The sequence below is a fragment of the Triturus cristatus genome, chromosome 4_2 (genome assembly GCF_964204655.1).
Source record: "Triturus cristatus chromosome 4_2, aTriCri1.1, whole genome shotgun sequence".
NCBI classification, from domain to species: Eukaryota; Metazoa; Chordata; class Amphibia; order Caudata; family Salamandridae; genus Triturus; species Triturus cristatus.
Window position 1 is genome coordinate 791172785 of NC_140586.1, and position 22233 is coordinate 791195017.

Below are 22233 nucleotides of genomic sequence, written 5' to 3' on the forward strand. Positions count from 1 at the left end.
CCAGCTGGTCACGTGGGTGTTCTCCCCCTTTTGCACCCCCCTTGATAAGGGGACCAGTCCTCCTGAATGATGCAGAGGGAGACAGGTCCAACCCCCAGCGTGTGCACGCGATGCGCTCCCTCCTTGGGGCCTCAGACACTCAGCCACCAGTACTCACGGGCACCATCGATGGGCTGGCTCTCTCCCTGCAGCACACGCCTCCTTCAGTGCTCAGTGCAGCACACGCGAGGCACAGTCCACTCCTGGGGCACTTGGCAGCACACTCCGGTCACCTCCCTCGTATCAGCGTTACGGCTGCTTTGCAGGCCTGGGCCACGTGGCACTCGTGGTGAGCACCACCCACGCGTGCACGCGCCTTCTCGGAGCTCCGCCGAGCAGCGCAATGTATTTAGAGCACCGGACCCGTCACCGGAGGCACCAACAGCCGATCGTGATGCCGCGCAGGGGCACGAGCGCCACGAGTGAAGAATCGCTCGCGGCCGCCACACCCGCGCACTCCGCGTCAGCGAGGGCACGCCCACCCTCGTCGCCAGTTTATGTGGTGTCGTAGGGCCACCTGTTGGGTGCTTACCGCGCTGTGGGACAGTGGGCCTCGGCGCTGGCAATAACAACACGGGGACAGTATTGATATTTTACTCAGTCCGCCGCCGCAGCCTTTTCTGGCGTACGTGCGTGAGCGACTTGCCTTTTATTGTAACTCCTCACGTGACCTGACGCGTACGCCCAGGCGTATCGCGTCATGGTCACGACATCACAGTGGTTCAGAGACTCAGCAGCATTGCTCCCTGGCAGTTCAGCTGCAGTCAGTGCAGCTTCGTGTTCTCAAAAGTCCAGCTCATTTTCTGACCCTAACTCCTCAACTATTGAACTCATAAACACTGACAGATGAATGGTCTGCCAATCACACAACTGTAGATTCCCCAGACATACAAGAACTCATTCACTCACCAATACTTACACACTCATCACTCCTGGAGGAGGCAATTTGTTAGCATCCTCCTTGCTGTCCAAATATGAGGAATGCCTGGTGCTCATCAAACCTGGCACGTGCTGCAGCCATGAAGCGATATCGTGCTGACGTGTGCATAGCGAGGGGCTGGTAAGTGCACCTGAAACCGCCGTATTGAGTTGAGGTCTTTATTTATGATTGAAGAGGGAAGGATACTCTTCAATCTCCGTTTCAATTCTGAAAGGTCCAAGAAAGTGCATCAGTTTAACACAGTCAAGAGATAAATTGCTTTTCTTGTCTATTTCCCATTTAAAATGCAAACTAGATTTGACAGAGTAAACTGAATAAAGATCTGGATCGGATAATCCAGTAGAATCTAATTACCAAAACCGAATGAGACACCCAGAGACAAAATGCCCCCCACCCTTTTACCAAGGCGGCCATGATGAGTTCTCTGCCTCCAGTTATTAGCACTTTCTATCAGGAAGCACAAGCTATTAGCTGCGTTTAACAATTAATGCAGTTCAATATACTGATTACAGGCCCCTGGTACATAATTTAAAACCATTTAGATGTCCTGTGGCCATTAAAGGGAAAACAATGAGCTTTAACAAACCCTGCTAATTAGAAGGCTTTGATGAATCCTGATTAGGAATCTTAATTGGATATCTTAAGTAAATCTTTACTTGCTTCTGTGCATTTTTAACAACACTTGGCATCCCTAACAGACGATCCCAGAAAAGTAAAGAAGCATTAAACTTAAGAGTCTTTCATTAAATCCCTGTGCATAAAAAAAATCTAGCGAGCATGGTTTAAAGAGAATTAAATGGAAATAATTAACATAAAATATGCATTTTTTAGCATTTTTCTTCCTATAGATCAATCCTATAGTGTACCCCATCTGTGGGTTTTAACTTCCCCCACTTGTCACTGTGGAAGTTCATTGTAGCTTGGAAACCCAGAGCAGTTCATCCAGGATGCATTGGTGGTGGCAGCGAGCCACAGGTCCTATTCATGGACACTTCTGGGAACACTGAAAGCCCAGCAGAGGTTATGCAGTTCGGTGCAGGTTGGAGTAGGAGAGGTAGACTAGATCAGGGTTCTCCAAGGTCGGTCCTGGAGGGCCGGATCCATGCCAGATTTTTAAGATAACTACCTTTTTCTAAATGGGGATATACTACAAATCTGGCCGGGATTCGGCCCTCCATAACCGACTTTGGAGAACCCTAGACTTGATGATCTGCTCGTCCTATGGATCCTTCAAAATGCTGCCTCAATTTCAGTGCAAAAGCGTTTAGGACTTTGAAATGACATTGACAGACAGAGCATCTTATGCAGCCTTAATGCATTTCTACAAGTCTATGGTGTATCTTAATGAAATGTTGCAGCTGCAGCTGCATAGAGTACAACACCCAGTAGTGCCTCCAAAAAGCCAGCATCATTATAAAAGGGTGGGGCTCACTGGCTACCAATCCCGTCTCATTGCTCCACAGTGCATTCTGGTGCATATTAGTTCTCAATCATAGATGGTGGTGGCAAGACTGTTCAAGTGCAGCCCGCGCAGTGTAGCCTTCAACACGTGTTATGCACTTTTGTACCCTTCGGAGGAGTAAAGTCGCAGTGGGGGACTTTCTGCTGCAGTCTTCACTAAAGTCTCATCTCTACAGCCTCATCGAGTTCCTCTGGTTTATTACCGCCTGCAGAAACAGCCCACTCTTAAAGTAAAGGACGTCAGTGTGCAGTGTCACCTGTAGTAGGGTCTCTTTCTCCAATCACAGATCCTTAGATTTATTTCAGGGCAACCAACCCCACACGTTGTAGCATTCTACCCATGTAGGCAAAGGCATCAGCACCCTACATTGTGGTAGTAGGTGCTGTGTAAATATTGGAATGAAATACTATTTATAGCCCTTCTAAATGTCTGACCTAGAATACCTAATTGATGTGGTAAATGCTTGTCAGTAGGGAGAGATGGGTTCTATGCATGGTGTATTTATTTGGAAAGCCGGTAAGTCAGTTCGGACTAATGGTAGCATGGTGCTAACTTTATGATTTGTTTGAATGTTGGTTCCATATTATTGTTTGATGTTCTTTTACTGCTATTAAAATTATATGCATTGTTTTCTAAATGATAATGAAACATAATTTTTTCAACGGTGTTGGGTTAAAGACAGTCGCAAGGTGCATTAGAAAAATATATATTTATGGAATAATAAATGAGTGAGCTGGGGTTATGGGACAGAAAGTATAATAAACTATCCGCCTGGTGTGAGTTTTTATACCGTCATTTTGCCTCTGTAGTGCCATAACAGCCCATTAGCGTGGTGGGAAGAAAAGTGCAACTGGCAACGGTGGTAAGAGATGTTTATTCTTTCTTAATTTTAATTACTAACCAATATAATATTTGAACTTTGTAAAATGTCAACAAAGGCATGCCTCTGCCATTTTTGGCAGTGGCAGAAGTTGCGAAGGCACGTGCTTCGCAAATTTAGATTTTGTTTTCAAACTTTGAGAAATGTTGTGCTTCCATCTTCCTGGTGCAGAAGGAATTTTCATCTGAAAGGTGAAAGAGAAAATATTCTCATTGTCTTGGGCCTTGACTACCGCCACTGGTTGGGCAAACACTAGCCCATTTGCCAGAGGGGAATATAATCACCAGCTGCCAATGTCGTATTGACTGGCTTCAATCACTTTGCGACAAGTTGGGCGAGTTTTTTTAAAAACAAAGTGGAGGCAGTCTACATGCACTTCGACGCAGCCTGAAGTTCAAGGGGCCCAGGCACAGAGTCTGCCACCTTGGACACATTTGACTTGGCGTTTCCTTCTTCGGTCCACTGAATCAGTCCTCGACTTAATTAGCCGCACCAAATCAGGTGCCCCCTCTGATCGTTGTCCGCCTAAAGTGTTACAAGAAGTAGTGAGTGACCACCATAGCACCAGTTTTATCAAGTTTGTTGAATGCTTTTATCAATGTTAGGCTCTTTTCTATCAGATTGGAAAAAAGCTTCTATTCTTCTCCTTTTGAAGAAGCAGGCGCTTGATCCCACAGAAGTAAAACACTATCGACCCATATCACTTTTGCTCGACCCAGCAAAGGCTTTAGAACAGCACCTTAATAATACTCTTTTCAAGTTTTTAGAGAATAATCAGCTCTTGGACAAGGTTCAGTTTGGATTTAGGACCAACCACGGCACAGAATCAGCTCTGGTTGTAGTCGCCGAGGAGATCAGAAATATTATGGACAACGGAGGGAGGGCTGCAGAGGTCCTTTTGGAAGACGCTTTAAAAAAATTAGAAGAGTCAAACAAAGAACTAGCCTCCTTCACTGAATATTTGAATAAAAGAAAGTCTGATAAACTATTTAAAGATAAAAGATACTGTACACCAGATAGAACGTATCCATATCTTCATGAAGATTTTTATAAACAAAATCAATATACAAATGATCAAACAGCAAGACATCAAAAAGTCATGACTTTCTCTGATACATCAGACTCAGACAGTGAAAGTGGCATACATCAACAGGACACTAGCAACACATACAATTCATTTAATTCAAACAAAAATCCGCATCAGTCTTTTTTAGGTCATCGAGGAGCCCGCCGAGGACGACAAAGAGTCAGGTTTCAACCACAACCCCAATTCAGAGGAAATTACCAGGGACCCCACTACCAACCAGATCCCCAATATCTTTTAGAGACAAGGAACCGGCAATACTGGAAACAGGGAATATAATACCCATCTTCAATTTATCATCAAATCCACTAGACACCCCTAGCACCAGTCTCTTAGCAAAAGGTCTATCTTATGTCCCTCATTCTTTTGTCAATAAATTTGAATTATACCAGGATATACATGCCTTTTTTCGAAAAATTAGACTCAAATTTTTTTTCCAAGATAATAAAGACTCAGAAAATGAAACTCTCAGAAATAACACACTTTCTTTACCATCTACATTCACACCGACATTAGATCAAGTAGGACCTGAAGTATCCATGTTTGAAAATGTAGTTTTAAAACAATTGGAGCAAAATCTCAAATTTATACCCAAACCCATTTATAATTTAAACAGAGAGGAATTTCCAGCTATGAAGAACATCACCAATGATAAAACACTCACAATTAAATGTTGTGATAAAGGAGGAGGCATTGTAGTCTTAAATACAGCTGACTATGAACAAAACATGCTTACAATGCTAGAAAATCAACTATTTTATCGTAGCACCAAAAAGAATCCTATCTCTAGAATAGAAAAAAGGATCCTTACCCTTACTAAGTTTGCCCTAAATGAGGGACATATCACCAACAAAGAGATTGACTATCTCAACTATTCCCCCAAAAAACACAGCATGCATCTATGGTGTTCCAAAAATTCATAAAAGCCTAGATCAGCCACCATATAGACCCATAGTCTCCACCAATGGCACAATCACGGAACCACTTTCTAAATTCACAGATAATATAATAAGACCTTATATCTCTAAAATCATGTCATACATACAAGATACTAGAGACATGATCAACAAAATAGAAAACATACCATTCAACCCAACACATGATGTCCTTGTAACTTTGGACATAGAGTCCCTATATAGCAATATTCCCCAAAATGAAGCCATTGAAGCCACATCGTGGTTCATAGATAAATTTAAAATTCCTTGTTCAAAACCATTCATCTTAGAATGTCTTCATATCATCTTGACTGAAAACTTTTTTAGCTTTGGGGATCATATCTTCCATCAAACCAAAGGCGTCAGTATGGGCGCTTCCGTGGCGCCATCCATAGCTAATATCTACATGGCTCATTGGGAAGACAAGTTCATCCACAATGACATCGCCCCATTTTTTTAATCTGTCTCCCACTGGTCCAGATACATTGATGACATCTTCTTTATCTGGACTGGGGGAGAAGACACATTATCTGAATATCTACAATGGCTTAATCTCACAGATCCCAATTTACGATTCACTGCAAATAGTTACACCACAACAGTGGAATTTTTGGACATTCTTATCAGGAATAACTGTGGTCACCTAGAAGTAGATTTACATGTCAAACCAACAGCCAGAAATACACTTTTACATTTCAATAGTTTTCATCCCAGAAGCCAAAAAGACAGCATCCCTTTTTCTCAGTTTTTAAGAGTCAGACGTAACTGCTCCAACCTCGCTGATTTTGACAGACAAGCAGTGGAAATGAAAAAGAAATTTTTAGAGAGAGGATATCCTCATAGACTCGTTCGAGAATCCTACAAACGAGCCAGATATTACGATAGGGATTATCTACTAAGACCTAAGATACAAGACACAAATCAACAACTTGTATGTGTCACTAAACATTCAACCTTAAACACCAAAATAAAACACATTATCAACACCAACTGGCATATTATTAACTGTGCTGCGACCAACCATAAAAAATTGGAAAAACCAGTATATGCCTATCGCAAAAATAAAAATCTTAAAGACATCCTGGTTCACTCGAAATTCACCAGCCAAAATTCCCAAGCACCATTTATCCAAAAATCCATCCATGGTGCAGCTCCCATTAAAGGAACGATACGATGCACTAACTATAAATCTTGTGACTCCATTAAATCTGGAGAAATTTTGATCCACAATGGATTTAAAATCCAAGCCACGAACTTGTGGAATTGCAAGACCCAGAATGTATTCTATCTAATCCTTTGCCCCTGTCAACTAGGATATGTAGGCGAGACCGCAAGAGCCATACACATTGAGCCATACACATTAGGATATATATCAGAACACCGCTCTGCCATTAAAACTAAGAAGCTTCTAGCCCCTCTGGTGAAACATTTTGTTCAGGCACAACATCAACCACATGAGTTACGCTGGCGCATTTTGGAAAAAATCAATATAGCTGATACTCAAGGAGGGACTGCAGTGCGAAAAAAACGAGAAGTTTTTTGGATCTTTTAGACACCTTTCGCAATGGTCTTAACAGTGATCTGCCGTGGGAAAATGCAATCATCTAATTATCCATACTGACAACAAAGATGCAATAGATAAAATTTATATTCGCATCCTTTGTCCCCACACAAGATATGACCACTCAGTACATTTGTTCACCAATTAATCTTACTGTGATTGAACTAATATTTTCTTTCTATCCATACCTGGACTATTGCTTGTCAAACTATGGATATATAGCTATGTTTATATTTATTTATTTCACTGACAGTATCATATCAGCAATATCCATTAATGTTATACGCAGCCCTATATACACCAAACAATCCCTTTGTAGCTCTCGGCACCTCCAGCAGCTACTCACACTGGGTACTACTTATACAGGATTATATTCACGTATCAATCCTCACCAGGAAGATAATCCCATATAAGGTACTTGCTCATATATTTATATAGGCACAAATGGCTATTACCTTCTTTGTCGATTGATACTTATCATACTTTATGTATCCATTGGGAACATAGCAGAGACCTTGCCCACACAGTATGCATTTATCGGGTTAACAGTAATGAACCCGCCTACACGCTACTGACGTAGCACCTAGAACCAGTTTTATCCAATTGCATTAGCGCAATTGGAATATTTAAACGTACGATAATCCTGCCATTGCCGTTTACTCACCAGGCCCATAACTAAGCTCGCGGCAATGAAGACGTAATCGGTACTTCATCTCCTCGTTGATCAGGTAAAGACTATCCTTAGTATTATAGAGTTCTATCTGCGAATCCAGACATACCTTAGATAGAAGTAAATTAACATACTTGATCTCAGAATAGACCTTTGAAGCGGCAACATCGTTCGCTATATTGTTATCACATTTACTAGTTGATGTTTATTTTAGCTTAATTCTTTTTATTACATTCCACGTATCCATTATGAATAAAATAGAGATTCCGCTCAAGCATTATATATCCATGGTGATATAAGTAATGGCCCCGCCCACACGCTACTGACGTAGCACGCACAATAAATTTCACCTAATTACATCAGTGCAACTAGAATACTTAAACGCGCGATATTCCCGCCATCACCGTTTACTCACCTGACATCTAGCTGAGCCTGTGACCATGGAGAAGTAATCAGCACTTCAATTTTTTGTCAATCAGGTAAACGATATCCCCAGCATACAAGGTCCAACCTGCAAACCTCTGCATCCTTTAGATAAAAGTAGATTTAATACTCGATTTGAGCATAGACCTTTGACGCGGTAAATCTGTTCGCTACATTACGTTCATAGACTCACCCTCGATGAAAATCTCCTTGTCACAAGCTGACTTGCAAACATTCTACCCTCCAAAATATTGTTACAACTAGTCTCTCATTAATAGATTTAACCAAATTCAGTTTAACTTTGTCATTTTGGCTACTTAAATATTTATAAAATATATATTCCTTGTGGCTATCCATGTCCCTCTTTTTCCTTTTTGCTCTAGGATATCTGTTTCACCAATATTATGTCCGTCATCCAAACGGCATCTGTCTGAATATCGCATGTGAAATATCCTCCAGACAATTACAAATAAAAGGTAAACAGAGAAATATTCATGAAATTGAGAACTAATGGTACCCATAGGCACCCACCTACTATAACAATACATTTTGGGTCTCCTATTTCAGCATCATTTTCTACAGAAAGAATATCCTGCATCCACGAACTATCATCGACTTGATTAAACGATAAGAATCTGACCTTTACATCGTACACTTACTTGTATCACAGAACAGGTACATATACACCATTCTGTATAGAGACCATTAATAACCTTGTTTCTCTTTTTGGAACTGAATTAAAAATTTTAATAAATGCCTTTTATTGCAATTGTAGGTTCCACGACATCCTCCAACATTATTATTGAATCCTCTTTTTCATCTACTATAAGATTTAATCGTTTACAGCTTTGCATCTAATACCAGGTACTTAATTAGAACCTCACACACACACATGTACATCTTTTCTATTATTACTAATTCTCTTACACACTGCTTCTTGATTATTACAGGTCGTTAGATCGATTTCTAGATAACCACTCCACCTCTCATGTGCCCGTTAGGCTGCAACTTGAAGTAAGCATTGTTTATTTTCCCGACATCCAATTACCCTGTCCCCTTCCTTCATCTTTGTTTATTATGAATACCCATCTACTTCGGGTTTACACTTCATTCTCAGGTGTCCAATCACCTACATATCCCATTTTCTTTTATTTTATTTTCTTTCACATCCTGTTCCTTTCCATCCACTATTCTCTTCCCCTTTTTCCCTCTTAGCCATTCATCTCAATTCTCTTTATCCCTATCTGCATCCATCAGATAGACATACATCAATAATATGCACAATGTTACTGTATATAATTGTCAATTTCTTTTTTCCATTCTTGTTTTCACTTATTATTGTATAAAATGTCCATTAGACCTTATAGCCAGAATTTGTTGTAAAAGTCACAAAGAAAAAGGAAAAAATCACCTATGTAACACTATCTTAAGTATTTGCCTTTTTTTAATTTACAGGAATTGAGGCTTTTCCTGAAGAAGGCGTACTTTTCGCCGAAACGCGCGTAGAAGATAATTATATGGCCACTGACATATTTTTTTATTTGTAACTTGAAAAATATTATTACATTGAATGTTTATATTATGTACAAATGTATTGTCGAATTGTTTTTTTAAATTGTATATTTTTCTCTGATTCCGTGAGAATCATATTAATAATAAAAATTATTGTGACATTTTTAAATATTGTGCTGCTACACTAATTGGACATGCTTTAGGTATCATTTTATTAAATATACTAATTGCCTAGGAAGTTATTATTGCACTGTGTTTTACCCTGTCCTAGGAATTATATTTTATTTTCTTATATTCAGGGGGTCCTTGTTATTTTGCGCACCTTTTGGACCTATCTGCAGACTTTTACGTGGTAAGCCATGCAGTTTTGCTAGAACGGCTTTCAGGAATAGGGGTTGTCGACCTGGGCCATGACTTGCTCTCCTCCTTTCTAACCAACAGAGAGCAGTCAGTGGCTCTCGGGTAGTTCAATTCAACAACTTGTATTCTGCCTTGTGGGGTCCCGCAAGGGTCATCTTTAAGCCCAACACTCTAATATTTGTGTGGCACCCCTAGCCAAGTTAATCCGGTGCCATGGTTTTGCCACAGTGTCCTGTGCAGAGGACACTCAAATTCCTGTCTCTATCTCAAGTAATGTGAATGTGGCTGCTGATTGTTTCAACAGCTGCATGCATGCTGCTGTTAGCTGGATGCGTAGCAACTGCGTAACTCAGATAATACAGAGGTTCTCCTTTTCAGAAAGGATATGTCTTTCTAGTGGCCTCAGATCTTAGGTTCCCCCCTCCACCAGAACCCAAAGTCAAGACCCTTGGGGTCATTTTTTTATCCTGAATTTTCCATCAGATCAGTAAACTAACATCATCTTGTTTCTTTTTGTTGAGAACTATCAGAAACGTCTTACTTTTCATTTCCTTTGACTTACAAAAATGGGTAGTTATTGCACAGGTGTTATCCTGACTGGGTTGTTGCACTGCTGCTTATCTCAGTATCTCTCAAAGCTATTTAACCAAGATTTACATATTGCAAAACGCAGCTGGACGCTTTAAAAAAAGATTCCCAAATTCAAAGCTGTTTCTGCCAGTTTGACGGAGCTTCATTGGCTCCCTTTATAAAAATTTGGCCTTTAAGGCCTTATGCCTGGCACATAAAGCCCTGGATGGCAGTGGAACAGATTTTCTGAGACGGAAGATAGTATGGGACTCTCCGAACAGACTGTTGCATTCACCAGCTTCGAAATCAGTTTGTAAAGCCTCTTGGGGTGGTAGAGGTTTTATTCACCTAACCTGTCAACTTTGGAACAAGATGCCTGTGCACCTCAAAAGTCAGGCTAACCTGCTGAACTTCAGGAAGAAAGTAAAATCTAGGCTGTTTTCCCTTTCGTATAAAGCTTTCCCCCCAAATCGAGCTATAGATCCGTATCAGATGTTTGTCAGTGCCAAGACGCCTTAGGGCATTCGTGCGCTCTAGAAATGTATTTCAAAATTCAAATTCAAGATGTAGATGTTTCATTTGGATAGCACACATTGCTGGACATAATTGCTTCTGAGCGCTACAGACGAACAGTGAAGGAGCTAGTTACTGACCTTTCTGGTGGAATGGCGGAAGGATACTGATTGGTTAGTTAGGCCAGCCTGTTTTTCCCTTCCATGAAGGGAAGCCATCTTCCAGTGATGGGCAATAATAAAAATATCTTTAAAAGTAGACATAAAAAAGGCTGCATTGTTTTAAACTCCACGAGTGAATTGTACAGAAACATACATTAACCCCTAAACACAACTCTTAATTGTCACTCTATCCATAACGGTACCCTAACAGTTTACCCTTGCACTGTGCTGCATCTGCCTTTTTAAGGGGAATAACACCTCCCATACCACTCTCCTTTCCCTACCTTCTTCCATCATCATCACCTACAACTCCAGGGACTTAACCTTAACCTAAATCCTAAACGTAACCTAACTTTTACCCCAACCCCAGAACAGAGTTAGGGTGAAAAGATATTGCTAGGAAAATAAGTAAGGGGCAGGGGTGAGTGATGGGTAGGCTATGGTTTACTGTACCGGACGTTTTCTGTTCCTTTATACATACTTTGTAGTAGGCACCTTTAATCAGTTTCTTTGTTTTTCTCTGCCTTGCGCCATCATATCCTGCCGCCATGTAGGGAAGAATGGTAAGACAGCAGCAAAGCATGCCGTTCAGGGACATTTCCCCCAGCAGTCAAGTATGAAAAGGGTTGGAGGAAATTGAGGTGGCATCATTCCACCAGTTTGTGAAACAGGAGGAGGAAGAATACCCAGAAACACCAAGAGCAGTGCCCATTGGTCAACATCTGTTTGCTGGAGTGGTCCAAGAAGTCCCAGCTCTCCCTCAGATGTTTTGGCCATGGAGGCAAAAGAGAGAATGGTATTTATAGCACCTAGATGCCAACCTGTCAGAAATTAGACAGATGGTCTGCTTTTCAAACTGAATCGACTACAATGGGATTTTCTTTTCTAAAAAACGTATTGTTGGCTTTAGTTGGGTCCACGGTGGATGTTTGTTGTGGAAGGGACTGTTGCTGGTTTCAAGGAGCGGGTGATGTGTGTTTCAGGATGTTTTAGTAAAATTTGTTGTTCGGTTTTCAAAGGGGGTGAATATGTTTTGCAAGAAGGATTATAGCTGGATTTAGGGAGGGAAATGGGTGAGATACGTGAGGCATTGTTGAATTGTGTTGGGATTAGGGATGTGGGATGAAATTGTGTTGGTGAAGGAAGTGGATGTCATGGTCATCCTTGTGGTTTTCACTATTAACAGGCAGGAAAAAGGCACTTTGAGAAAATGTGGGCAGACACACTTCCTGCATAGTGGGTGGTTTCACTTTCCTACAGAAATCTGGGGGCCTTGTTTGTGTAAATCACAAAGTGTTGTGAGATGAGAGTTAATAGTGGATCTGACCTCTCAGCAGCAATTTTGACAGTCAAACTATTTAAGAGAGCATTGGCCCAACCACTCTGCCTGTTACTGTCAGTGTTAGCAGTGATGCATGTTAATTACAATGGGCTGTATGATTGTGTTGGACTCTCCCTCTTTTACAACCGGTTTCAGATGTGGTGATTGCCTCAAACAAAGCAGAAACGTGTTAGGGTTTACTCGTAGTACACTTGCTAGGGCATGGCATGTTTCATATGCTAGCATGCTTTTCTTAGGTAATGCTCAAGGTCAAGAGTGTGGTACAAGGAACATCTTGACAAGCCAGATGGCATCTACTCATGGGGGTAAGGAGGAATTGGTACTTATTCTTGTGCATGAACAAGAAGTAACCTGATACCAAAGGGCATAGCTGGCTGCAGGGCAGCAGGGTCCCCAGTAGATAGTCAGGCCCTTGGGTTAGCGAGAAAAGGAAAGATATGCAGATTGTGAAAGATTAAGGGCCTGATTTAGATCTTGGTGGATGCCTTACTCCGGCACAACGGCTACGGATATCTCATCTGCTGAAATATAAATTCCCTTATATTTAGACGGACAGGACATCCGTCACCGTTGTGACAGAGTAACTGTGGGAGGGATGGGCGGAAACAGAAGCGAGGAGGCTGGATTGGTGTAATTTTGGGGCGATTTATTGTCAAATGACAGTTGGTCAGAGCATATACAGGTATTCACTTCACAGCAAAGGGAGACGTAAAGAGAGAGAGAGAAAGAAAAAAAGCGATACTGTTTTTGCTTCGGGTTTCTGTCCCAGATAAGTTCACAATTCGGTTTCTTTTTCTCTCTTTTCCTTCTTCTTCTTAGGTGTTCTGGCAGACTGGAGGGGGTCCCAGGAGGCTTGCAGGGGGAGTAAGCACACAAGACAAAGATGCAGTGAGTATGATTACAAGGGATTTTCTCTTTCTACCCTTTTGCCACACCCAGGTGGGAAGGATTTGTGCATAGGTAGGGGAGGTGGAGAGGAGGAAGAATCTGGTGAGAGAGAAAAAAACAAAAACAAAAAAAAACCAACAAAACGTTAGCACGGATGTTCCGTATTCAGGCTCCGAATGGTACAGTGTCAGGGAAGTAATTGCAGGCTTTTGGGAGAGCAGGGCTGTGCTATTGAGGGATGACAACGAGTGAGGGAGAGAAAAAACGAAAGGAAGAAAGAAAACAAATCACCAAACGAACAGAAAGGCCTGTTAACGCATATGGGCTTTGTTTCCCCTTATCCCACCTCCACCCTTTTAGTGCTTAGGTACCGCCTCCAGCCGCAACTCTCCAGAGTTGCGGCGGCTCGTGGGCGTCCTCCGGTGACCACAACTCCTCGCTCCAACCGTCCGTGGCTTCTTTGACTCTGGTTTCCGTCTCGGCTACGCCATCCCTGGTGGTGTCTCCTCTCCTTGCTTCTTTTTCTGTGGTCCGTTTCTTCCCGGCTTCTACTGTTTCCGAACTCCTCGCCGTCTTCCTGCTTCTCTCCGTCTTCCTGATTTTTGACTCCTCCTCCTCTTTGGCAGCTGATTGGTCCTTTTGTCATCTGCTCCCGTTTCCTGATTGGCCGGTTCGGGGTGACGTGGAGTACTTTTCCTGTGAAGACGAAACACAGTCAGTTCTTAGTGTTTCTGTCTCCTGGATGCCGCCGTTTGGATACGGGAAGAAAGGTGATCGTGGCGCCATAACGGGAGGTAAGGTGGACTGGGGTAGAGGGGTCTTGTACATTTCCTCACAGTAACCAATCTGCCAGGATCTAAATCAGGCCCTAACTTTTGAGAAATCATCTCGAGAGAAGTGTGCTTATAGGAATACAAGAGGAGATACACAGAGGAGACGTCAAACCTGGGGGCTTGTGGAGTAACACGCATGTGTCACTAAAGTAAATGGTGACCACTCCAATGAACAGCAGTTAGGGAATATTGTATATACTTGGGGTCAGATTAATTAAGGTGTTCCATCGCCCTTGTGCTACACAAGGGTATAGCAAAACCTAAGTTAGATTTATCAAACCACGCAAGGCCACCTTGCTTAGCCCTGCATGGCTTGATAAATCTAGAGTAACGCAAGGCACACATCACTGCCTTGTGTAACTCTGCCCCAATGAGGCGTTCCATAGTAGAGCATCAGTGTTCCCACTCATCCACCAATGGATTTTGGCACATTCCCAGATTTACCATAAGTGGTAGATCTGTAAAAGTGTCAAATGCTAAGCCTCCTTAAGTGAGGCGTAACAGGGGGAAATATCTTTATTTTGCCTCTTTTTATTCCTCTTTCTAATTCCCTTCCCCTTTTTTGACCACTTACTGCTGCTATATTATGTAAGGCAGATTTGGTGCTGCTGTAATATGGGATTCCGGATTTGTGCTGTCCCCTAGAAATCTGGGTGCTGAGATTATGGGTGGGCATGTGAAATATAGTTTCGTACGAGTTTGGTAGCATTTAATAATTTCTTTTTATACACTCACTTCACCTAAATAATTGTTATATATATATATATTGTCCCATGCTCAATTTTTTCGTTAACAAAGTGTAGGATATTCAACAATCTCTGTCTGGGACTGGAGGGGAGCCCTCTCAGCTGCACATCCAACTATCACCCTTTTTAATGATTTGACTTCTTCAGCCACCCCACCTGCCCACCAGAAATTGAACCCATGGGATGCTCTAGATTTGTCTCTATTTTTGTCCCTGGCACAAACCATAAGATCTGGTTCTCCTAAAGATCCTCCTCCCCTGGCTGATCTCTGACTCTTGGATCCTGACGTCATGTTGTCCCTGTTAAAACTTCTAGAATTGTTCTTTACAAGAGTGGCTTATTTCTCAGCCTTAGAAGCATGCCACGGTCCTACCCCTTGTGAAGAAACCTAATTTGGATCCCTCCAATTGGTCCAATTACAGACTCATTTCTCTGCTCCCCATCCTGTCCGATATTATAGACAAGTATGTTTGCAAACAGCTTTCAGCTTTTGTGGAGTACCAAAGTTTTCTATATGACTCCCAGTCATGGTCAGAGAAGGACACAGTACCGAATCTGCTCTGCTTGAGGTCACAGAAAACCTCAGGCGGCTCCTGGATGAGAATTGATCTTAGCTCTGCCTTCGATATTGTGTACCATGATATGCTTCTATTGAGACTGGCACATCTGAGACTTCAGGGAATGGCAATTTAAGGCTGTCTTCTTTTTAATATTCTAACCTTCCAGGTCTCCTCTGGCAGTGCCTCCTCCATGTGTGATTCATTGACCTCTCGGGTCTCTCAAGGATTAGCCCTAAGCCCAGTGCTTTTTGACATCTATGTTCACGCCCTGGCCTTGATTGCTGCTGTCTTACTTTATTCTCCTGTGCAGATGATATTTAAATCATCTTCTCTCCCTCATATGCTCAAGACCACAATTCTGTGTCCTTGCAAGAAGCCTCATGGATGAACAGCAATTCACTGAAACTTAACAAAGGTAAGACTGAGGTGCTGGTGCTTGGAAAAAACGTGTCCCTTTGGTGACCACAGCACCGGCCAAACACTCTAGTCGATAGCCCTGTGCTGGCCCCTAAAGTCAAGAATCTTGACATTTTAGTGGACACTAAGCTTTCCATGAAGCCTCAGGTGGCACAGGTATCTACGACCTGTTTCACAATCCTGAAATGGCTATGGAAATGTATCTCGATACTCACCATTTCTGCCCAAAAACTGCCATCTAGTCACTTATGTTTGTCCAAATTGGATTATGGCAACATCCTTTACTTTGGGGTTGATTAGGCCTCCATGAGACGTATGTAGGTGGTGCAGAACGCGGCCGCCAGACTGATTTACAGCCTGCCAAACATGCACCAGTTGCATCTCTCCTCCATGAGCTTCACTGGCTAAGGGTGGAGAAACGCATCCAATTTAAGGCCTTGTACTATGTCTACAAAGCAAGGGCAGGCGATGCCCACAATTATATTACTGGCCCAATAAAATTTCATCAGCCTGCTCGCTCTCTGCGCTTCATCAACTTCTTCCTGTGTATTGTTCCTAAAATCCAACGGATTTGCTTTTGCGTACCTCGGCCCCTAGCTCTGGAATGCTTTTCTGGAACACCTGATATTCTGTACTTCGCTGACCATCTTCCACAGACAACTATATACCTGGATGTTTTGAACTATCTTGTCCTGGAAGAACCCTACCCATTGCTAAAAGCTCCGGGAAACCCAGAGTGGGTAGCTGTCGCGCTATATAGGCATCTTAACATAGCATAACATTAACATTGTTACTTTTCAAAATACAAGAATAGTCGGAATAATAGGAAGAGTCAGGAACCTACCTCAGTGTAAATCATGTAATACAGGGTTGGGTAAAATATGTATAACACTTTTTGTACAAGTTAGGTGAAGTTTGTAAATTCCAGCCGTGTTTAAGTCATCTGAGTGTAAGAAATTAGATAATTAATTAGGTTGGGTAAATGCCTACTTGGAGGAATAATCACAACTCTTTTCAGGGTGGAACCTCCAAATCACTAAAATAACATGAGCTCAGCACCCTGATATCTATGGCACAAAGCAGAAAGGCTTATGTAAGGGCAATGTGTAAAGTACCAACATAGTAATAAAGTCAAAACACAAAACAATAAAAACCCCAAACAGATTTAGAACAAATAGTGTCAAATTTAATAAGCAAAATGATAGAAATCCAATAAGGGGAACCAGTGATACAAATTTTTGAAGTTTGATGCAAAAAAGAGAGCACAATCACAATCTCAGTTATGTGATGTTGTGTAATGATATAATCTCAGGCATTTTGCATAACAATCGTACTAAAAATTGCTGGAACTTATGCAAGGTTACACTAGTGCAAATGAAATTTTGCCCAAGCCTAGCGCAGAGCTTATTCTCTCCTGAGAACAACATTTCAAATGATGGAATTCTTTTTGTGTTTGGTTCCACAATCATTCCAGTGAAAATGGCTTCTTCTTCTAGAGAATGATGATCATGGAAACAAGTATTGAACTTTGTTAGCCATAGTGCAGAGGGGTAATGTAGCACTCACTCTGATGGAGAACTGCAAAAAATCCAGCGCTTCACAAAATGGCTCATGTTGATATGAAATAGGCACTTTTTATATGTTGGGAGGTTATATCAAGTTTCAACCAATGCCATTTTAATTTGCCAAAAAGGCCCAGGGCCCGATTCACAGAACTAACTTAAGACAATATCCTAAACTTACTACCATTTTCGTATTCACAGAAGGCACTTACTCATTTTGGTATTCACAGAAGTTAGGAGTCCTAACTTTAGGACTCCTAAATGCCTTCTGTGAATACCGAAAGTCTTAAAATTAGGATTTTTCTCAGTTTAGGAGTCCTAAAGTTAGGACTCCTAACTTTACTACTACTAAACTGAGAAAAATCCTAATTTTAAGGCTTTCGGTATTCACAGAAGGCATTTAGGAGTCCAAAAGTTAGGAGTCCTAACTATACTACTACTAAACTGAGAAAAATCCTAATTTTAAGACTTTCGGTATTCACAGAAGGCATTTAGGAGTCCTAAAGTTAGGACTCCTAACTTCTGTGAATACCGCAATGAGTAAGTGCCTTCTGTGAATACCAAAATGAGTAAGTGCCTTCTGTGAATACCAAAATGTTAGTAAGTTTAGTATTTTGTCTTAAGTTAGTTCTGTGAATCGGGCCCACTGACTGTTTCAAGTCAGAGGAAGTCATGCCCTCATTTCTAGATGTGCTGTTAAAATGAGTTGTGTTTTTTTAATGTTTGATTTAACTAGACACACACACATCTTAAAACACATTCTGGTCCCTGCCTACATCTAAATAAAGTATACAAAAAGTGATGGATGGAATGCTTGAATTAATCTCAGCCACTGGTAATTATTCGGGGACGCATCACAGTCCATTGTTATTTTGCACACCATGCCGCCTCAGTTTTATACAATAGTCCAACCCTAACTGCCGCTTCCCAGTCCATCGCTATTTTGCACACCGTTCCACCTCCGTTTGGACCCAGCTATATGCAAATCAGTCATGACCCTGCTCCAATGGGGACAGTCCAGTCCTAACTGCCAAGCCAAGCCCTCCCTGAACCAGAACACAAGCAATCCAGGAGCGGTTTCACCCTTGTTATGGGCTCATCAGCCAGACACAGCTTGGTTCCTGTGACAGTGTGCTTTGGACCCACATCTGGGTATAATTGTCCCACTTAGGGCGCTATATCAAAGTATACAAAATGTGATGGATGGAATGCTTGAATTATTCTTAGCTACTAGTAATTACTTGGGGCCACAGCCCAGTCCATCGTTATTTTGCACACCATGAGTTTGGACCCAGATATATACAAATCAGTCGTGATCCTGCTCAAATGGGAAGAGTGCAGCCCGAACTGCCAAGTCAGCCCCTCCCTGAGTCAGGACACAAGCAATTCAGGACTGGTTTCGCCCTTGTTATGGGCTCATCAGCCAGATAATAATCTGGCATTTGTAAAGCGCACAGCTACCTACCAACGGAGGTGTCCCGGCGCTGTACTTATACCGCAGAGGAACCCATCCTGGCTTTCCCTGTGAAGTGTCCACTCCTGGGCACCCCCAAGGTGCAGCCAGGCATCCCCTGCGCTGTTGGGGCCGTTGTGGAGATTAAGCAAGCTATTGCCCAGAGTTGCAGAGTGGGACCCATGATTAGAATAGGCACCAAGGCGAGAAATATCAGGTCCGAGGAAATTAAGCCCAAGACCCACCGAAGCGGGAATTGAACCCTGGTCCTGGGCCGGACCTCTGCATCAGGGTCTGCCGCTCTAACCATTGAGCCACATGCAGCTTGGTTCCAGCGACAGTGTGCGCAGGACCCATATCTGGGCATACCCATCCCACTTAGGATGACATATGACGGCACAGAAAAAAGTGATGGATAGAAAGCGTGAATTAATCTCAGCCACTGGTACTTACTCGTGACCCCATTCAGTCAATCATTATTTTGCACACAATGCCATCTAAATACAAGCATGGAAAAACAATGCATATTGTAAATGGCACAAAAAATGCATTTAGAGTTTTTTAAATCCGACCCAAATCTGTGGACTCACAATATACTCAAATGTAGAAGTGGGCGGAATGTTTCAGATTTGATGGAATTTAATGACTCTACATTACTCTTGAAATGTGGAGTTCCGGACAAATTATGACAATTGTTGAGGGGTGGATTCTTTTCCTACAAGGCTTCAGAAATGCGAGCTGGTGACCGCAAGCAATATTTGGCATCCACTAGCATGATTTGCTGATGCAGGCAGTCGAGTAGATTTGCTGCAGATCAAGTAGATTTTCGACTACGGTGGCAGCAAAATCAAGTTGAATGGCCACATGCTCCTGCGCACCACATGGAGCCATTCACACTGATTTTTAATTGCTGCTCCCACAACTGATGCAAAATTTCTGCATAATGTGCATATTTTCCACATGTGTGCAGAACTCTGGAATTTCGCAGAGTTGTTATGTAACTCCATGAACTGAAACTCTGAGTTCCGCCCACCCCTGCTTAAATGGAAAATGAAGCCCAAGGCCTTGGCTCAGCTTTCACAAACTTTGAGAGAGCACCCAAAATTGGTACATGGGTTCTTGAGGTACTGGACTCAGCTCAAAGTTAATGAACTCTGAACAGGGGAGTCCAACTTTGATCCATAACATCTTGAGAATGTGGACTGAGCTCAGAGTTTGCAAACTCCAAGAAGAGGTACATCGTCAGTGCCATCACATGTCCATGAGTTCTTCACCCTGCAAACATAGAGTAGAGTTTGCAAAGCCGGAGCATGAGACCTAACATCTGTCCACAAGTTGGTTGGTCCATGAACTCAGTTCACAGGATTCAAACTTTGGCCAGTGCTTTTAGTCAGTTCAGTTCAAATTCTTTATTTCGATGGTTAAAAAATCATCATAAAAAGTACATATTTAAAAATACAACAACATATACAATTATACATTTCATTGATATAAAAATAACCATCAACCGAACTGTTACAATTCATATAAATGCGAGAAGTAAATTAGTCTCTAGTGCTCCTTAGTCTTACTGCAGCTTTCAGAAAGCTTATCACTGAACATAGAGTATACATATCATTTGCTCTTTGAAGGAACAACAAGGCTACCTTCGCATGTCGGAATTTTCCACGTTTTAAAATATCAATTAAAAACATGCGTCTAGGAAGACAATAAAATGGACACAATAATACAAAATGAAGGGTGTCCTGCGGAGACAAATTGTCGCAGCCGCAGGCACCCTTCTGCTCAATAGTCGCAGTAAAACCCGATGGGTAAGATAAAATGTTATGCAACAAATTGAGCCTAAAACGACACATTAAAAATCTATCCTGTTGATTATGCAAAAGAAATAGATAGGGTTCCATACCCACTGTCTCTTTAACTAAACAATGCGCTACCACTGAGCGTTTTAATGTAAAAGCTTTAGTCTCCCTGAGGGATTCCATTTTATCCAGCAACAGACTTTTAATTTGTATTTTACTATTTCTTGAAATTAGAGCAGGGGTACTGAAAAGTGTGTGCTGGCCTACAGATTCTAAAGTTACTTTAACATATTTCAGCCATGGGATTGACATTCCTTTATCCCTTTGTAAGCAATCATTAAGGATTTCCTTGCTTAGCTCAGCATCTGGGTTTGCCCAGATGCTGAGCCAAGCCAAAACTGGTTTAATTTTGACCAAATCAGCAATGTATGGGATACCAAGTTCAGAATGTGCAATTTCAGCTGGTATCGTGTGTGGGATCTTCAGGATCCTACGAATAAATTTATCTTCTTCCATTTGTAGCTGTTTAACATCCATGAAGCCCCACACCTCTGCTCCATATACCGCTTTAGCTATACTTATTGAATTATATAAGGTCATAACTTGCTCGGGGGACCAGCAGCCTAATCTTTGTGCAAAATTCATGATTGCACCACATGACGAAACTAGTTTGGAGCAGCGTTCCTCCAACAACTTATCAAATTGAATTTTGCAGTCGAACAGCAGGCCTAGATACGGGAAGGTAGTTACTATATCCATGACATGGGTCCCAATATTGAACATCGTTTTTTTAGTCGTTTTTTTGCCTGCGATCAACGCAAAGGATTTAGTCAGATTTACAGACAGATCTAATTTTTCCATGAAATCTACAAATCCATTAATCAATATTTGGAGACTTCGCGGTGTCCTAGCAAGGAGAACCGCGTGATCCGCATATAGGAGGACTGGTATTTGGCGCTTTCCTACCCTAGGACAATCGGCTGCCTTGGCTATGAGGGTTGCCTCCAGGTCGTTTATATATAGTGAGAATAGGAAGGGGGCAAGAATGCATCCCTGCCTTACTCCACTGGAACATGGGAAGGAATCAGTTTGCCCCCCCTCCACACTATAGCGGACCCTCGCTGTAGTGTTCCAGTGTAGCTCTTTCAAAATGTTTATCAAACCCTGATCAATCCCCAAGGAAGTCATCATTTCCCAAAGCTTGCTTCTATTCACATTGTCGAAGGCCGCTGCTAGGTCCATAAATCCCATGTAAATGGTCCCATTACTTGCACTAGTATATTTAGCGACCAGTAAATATAAATTTGAACATTGATCACTGGCCGATTTTCCCGCTCTGAAGCCATACTGGGTATCAACTATTGTGTGCTGCTCTTCTGTCCAGGCCATTAAACGATTTAAAACCACCCGCCCCAATATTTTAGCCGAAACATCAATCAATGATTTAGGTCTATAGCATTGGGGGTTGTCCTTGTTTCCTTTTTTAAAAATAGGAACTATTAAGGCAGTAGACCATGACC

The 22233-nt window shown here is 42.0% G+C and overlaps 1 long non-coding RNA gene across 3 annotated transcripts in view; it reads left to right on the forward strand.

Annotated features, from left to right (window-relative positions):
* The first annotated feature begins 7567 nt into the window (after positions 1-7567).
* LOC146835054 (uncharacterized) overlaps positions 7568-22233 on the forward strand; it is a 46309-nt gene continuing 31643 nt past the window's right edge. The window contains exons 1-6 of one of the 3 annotated variants that reach the window (XR_014960372.1): positions 7568-7629; positions 8378-8470; positions 8562-8669; positions 8770-8858; positions 8945-9008; positions 13272-13340. This is a non-coding gene — a long non-coding RNA (uncharacterized LOC146835054). Of the gene's footprint in view, positions 7630-7950; positions 8051-8377; positions 8471-8561; positions 8670-8769; positions 8859-8944; positions 9009-9449; positions 9762-13271; positions 13341-22233 lie in introns of those variants that run through there. The other 2 variants (XR_014960370.1, XR_014960371.1) reach the window with 2 other exon arrangements.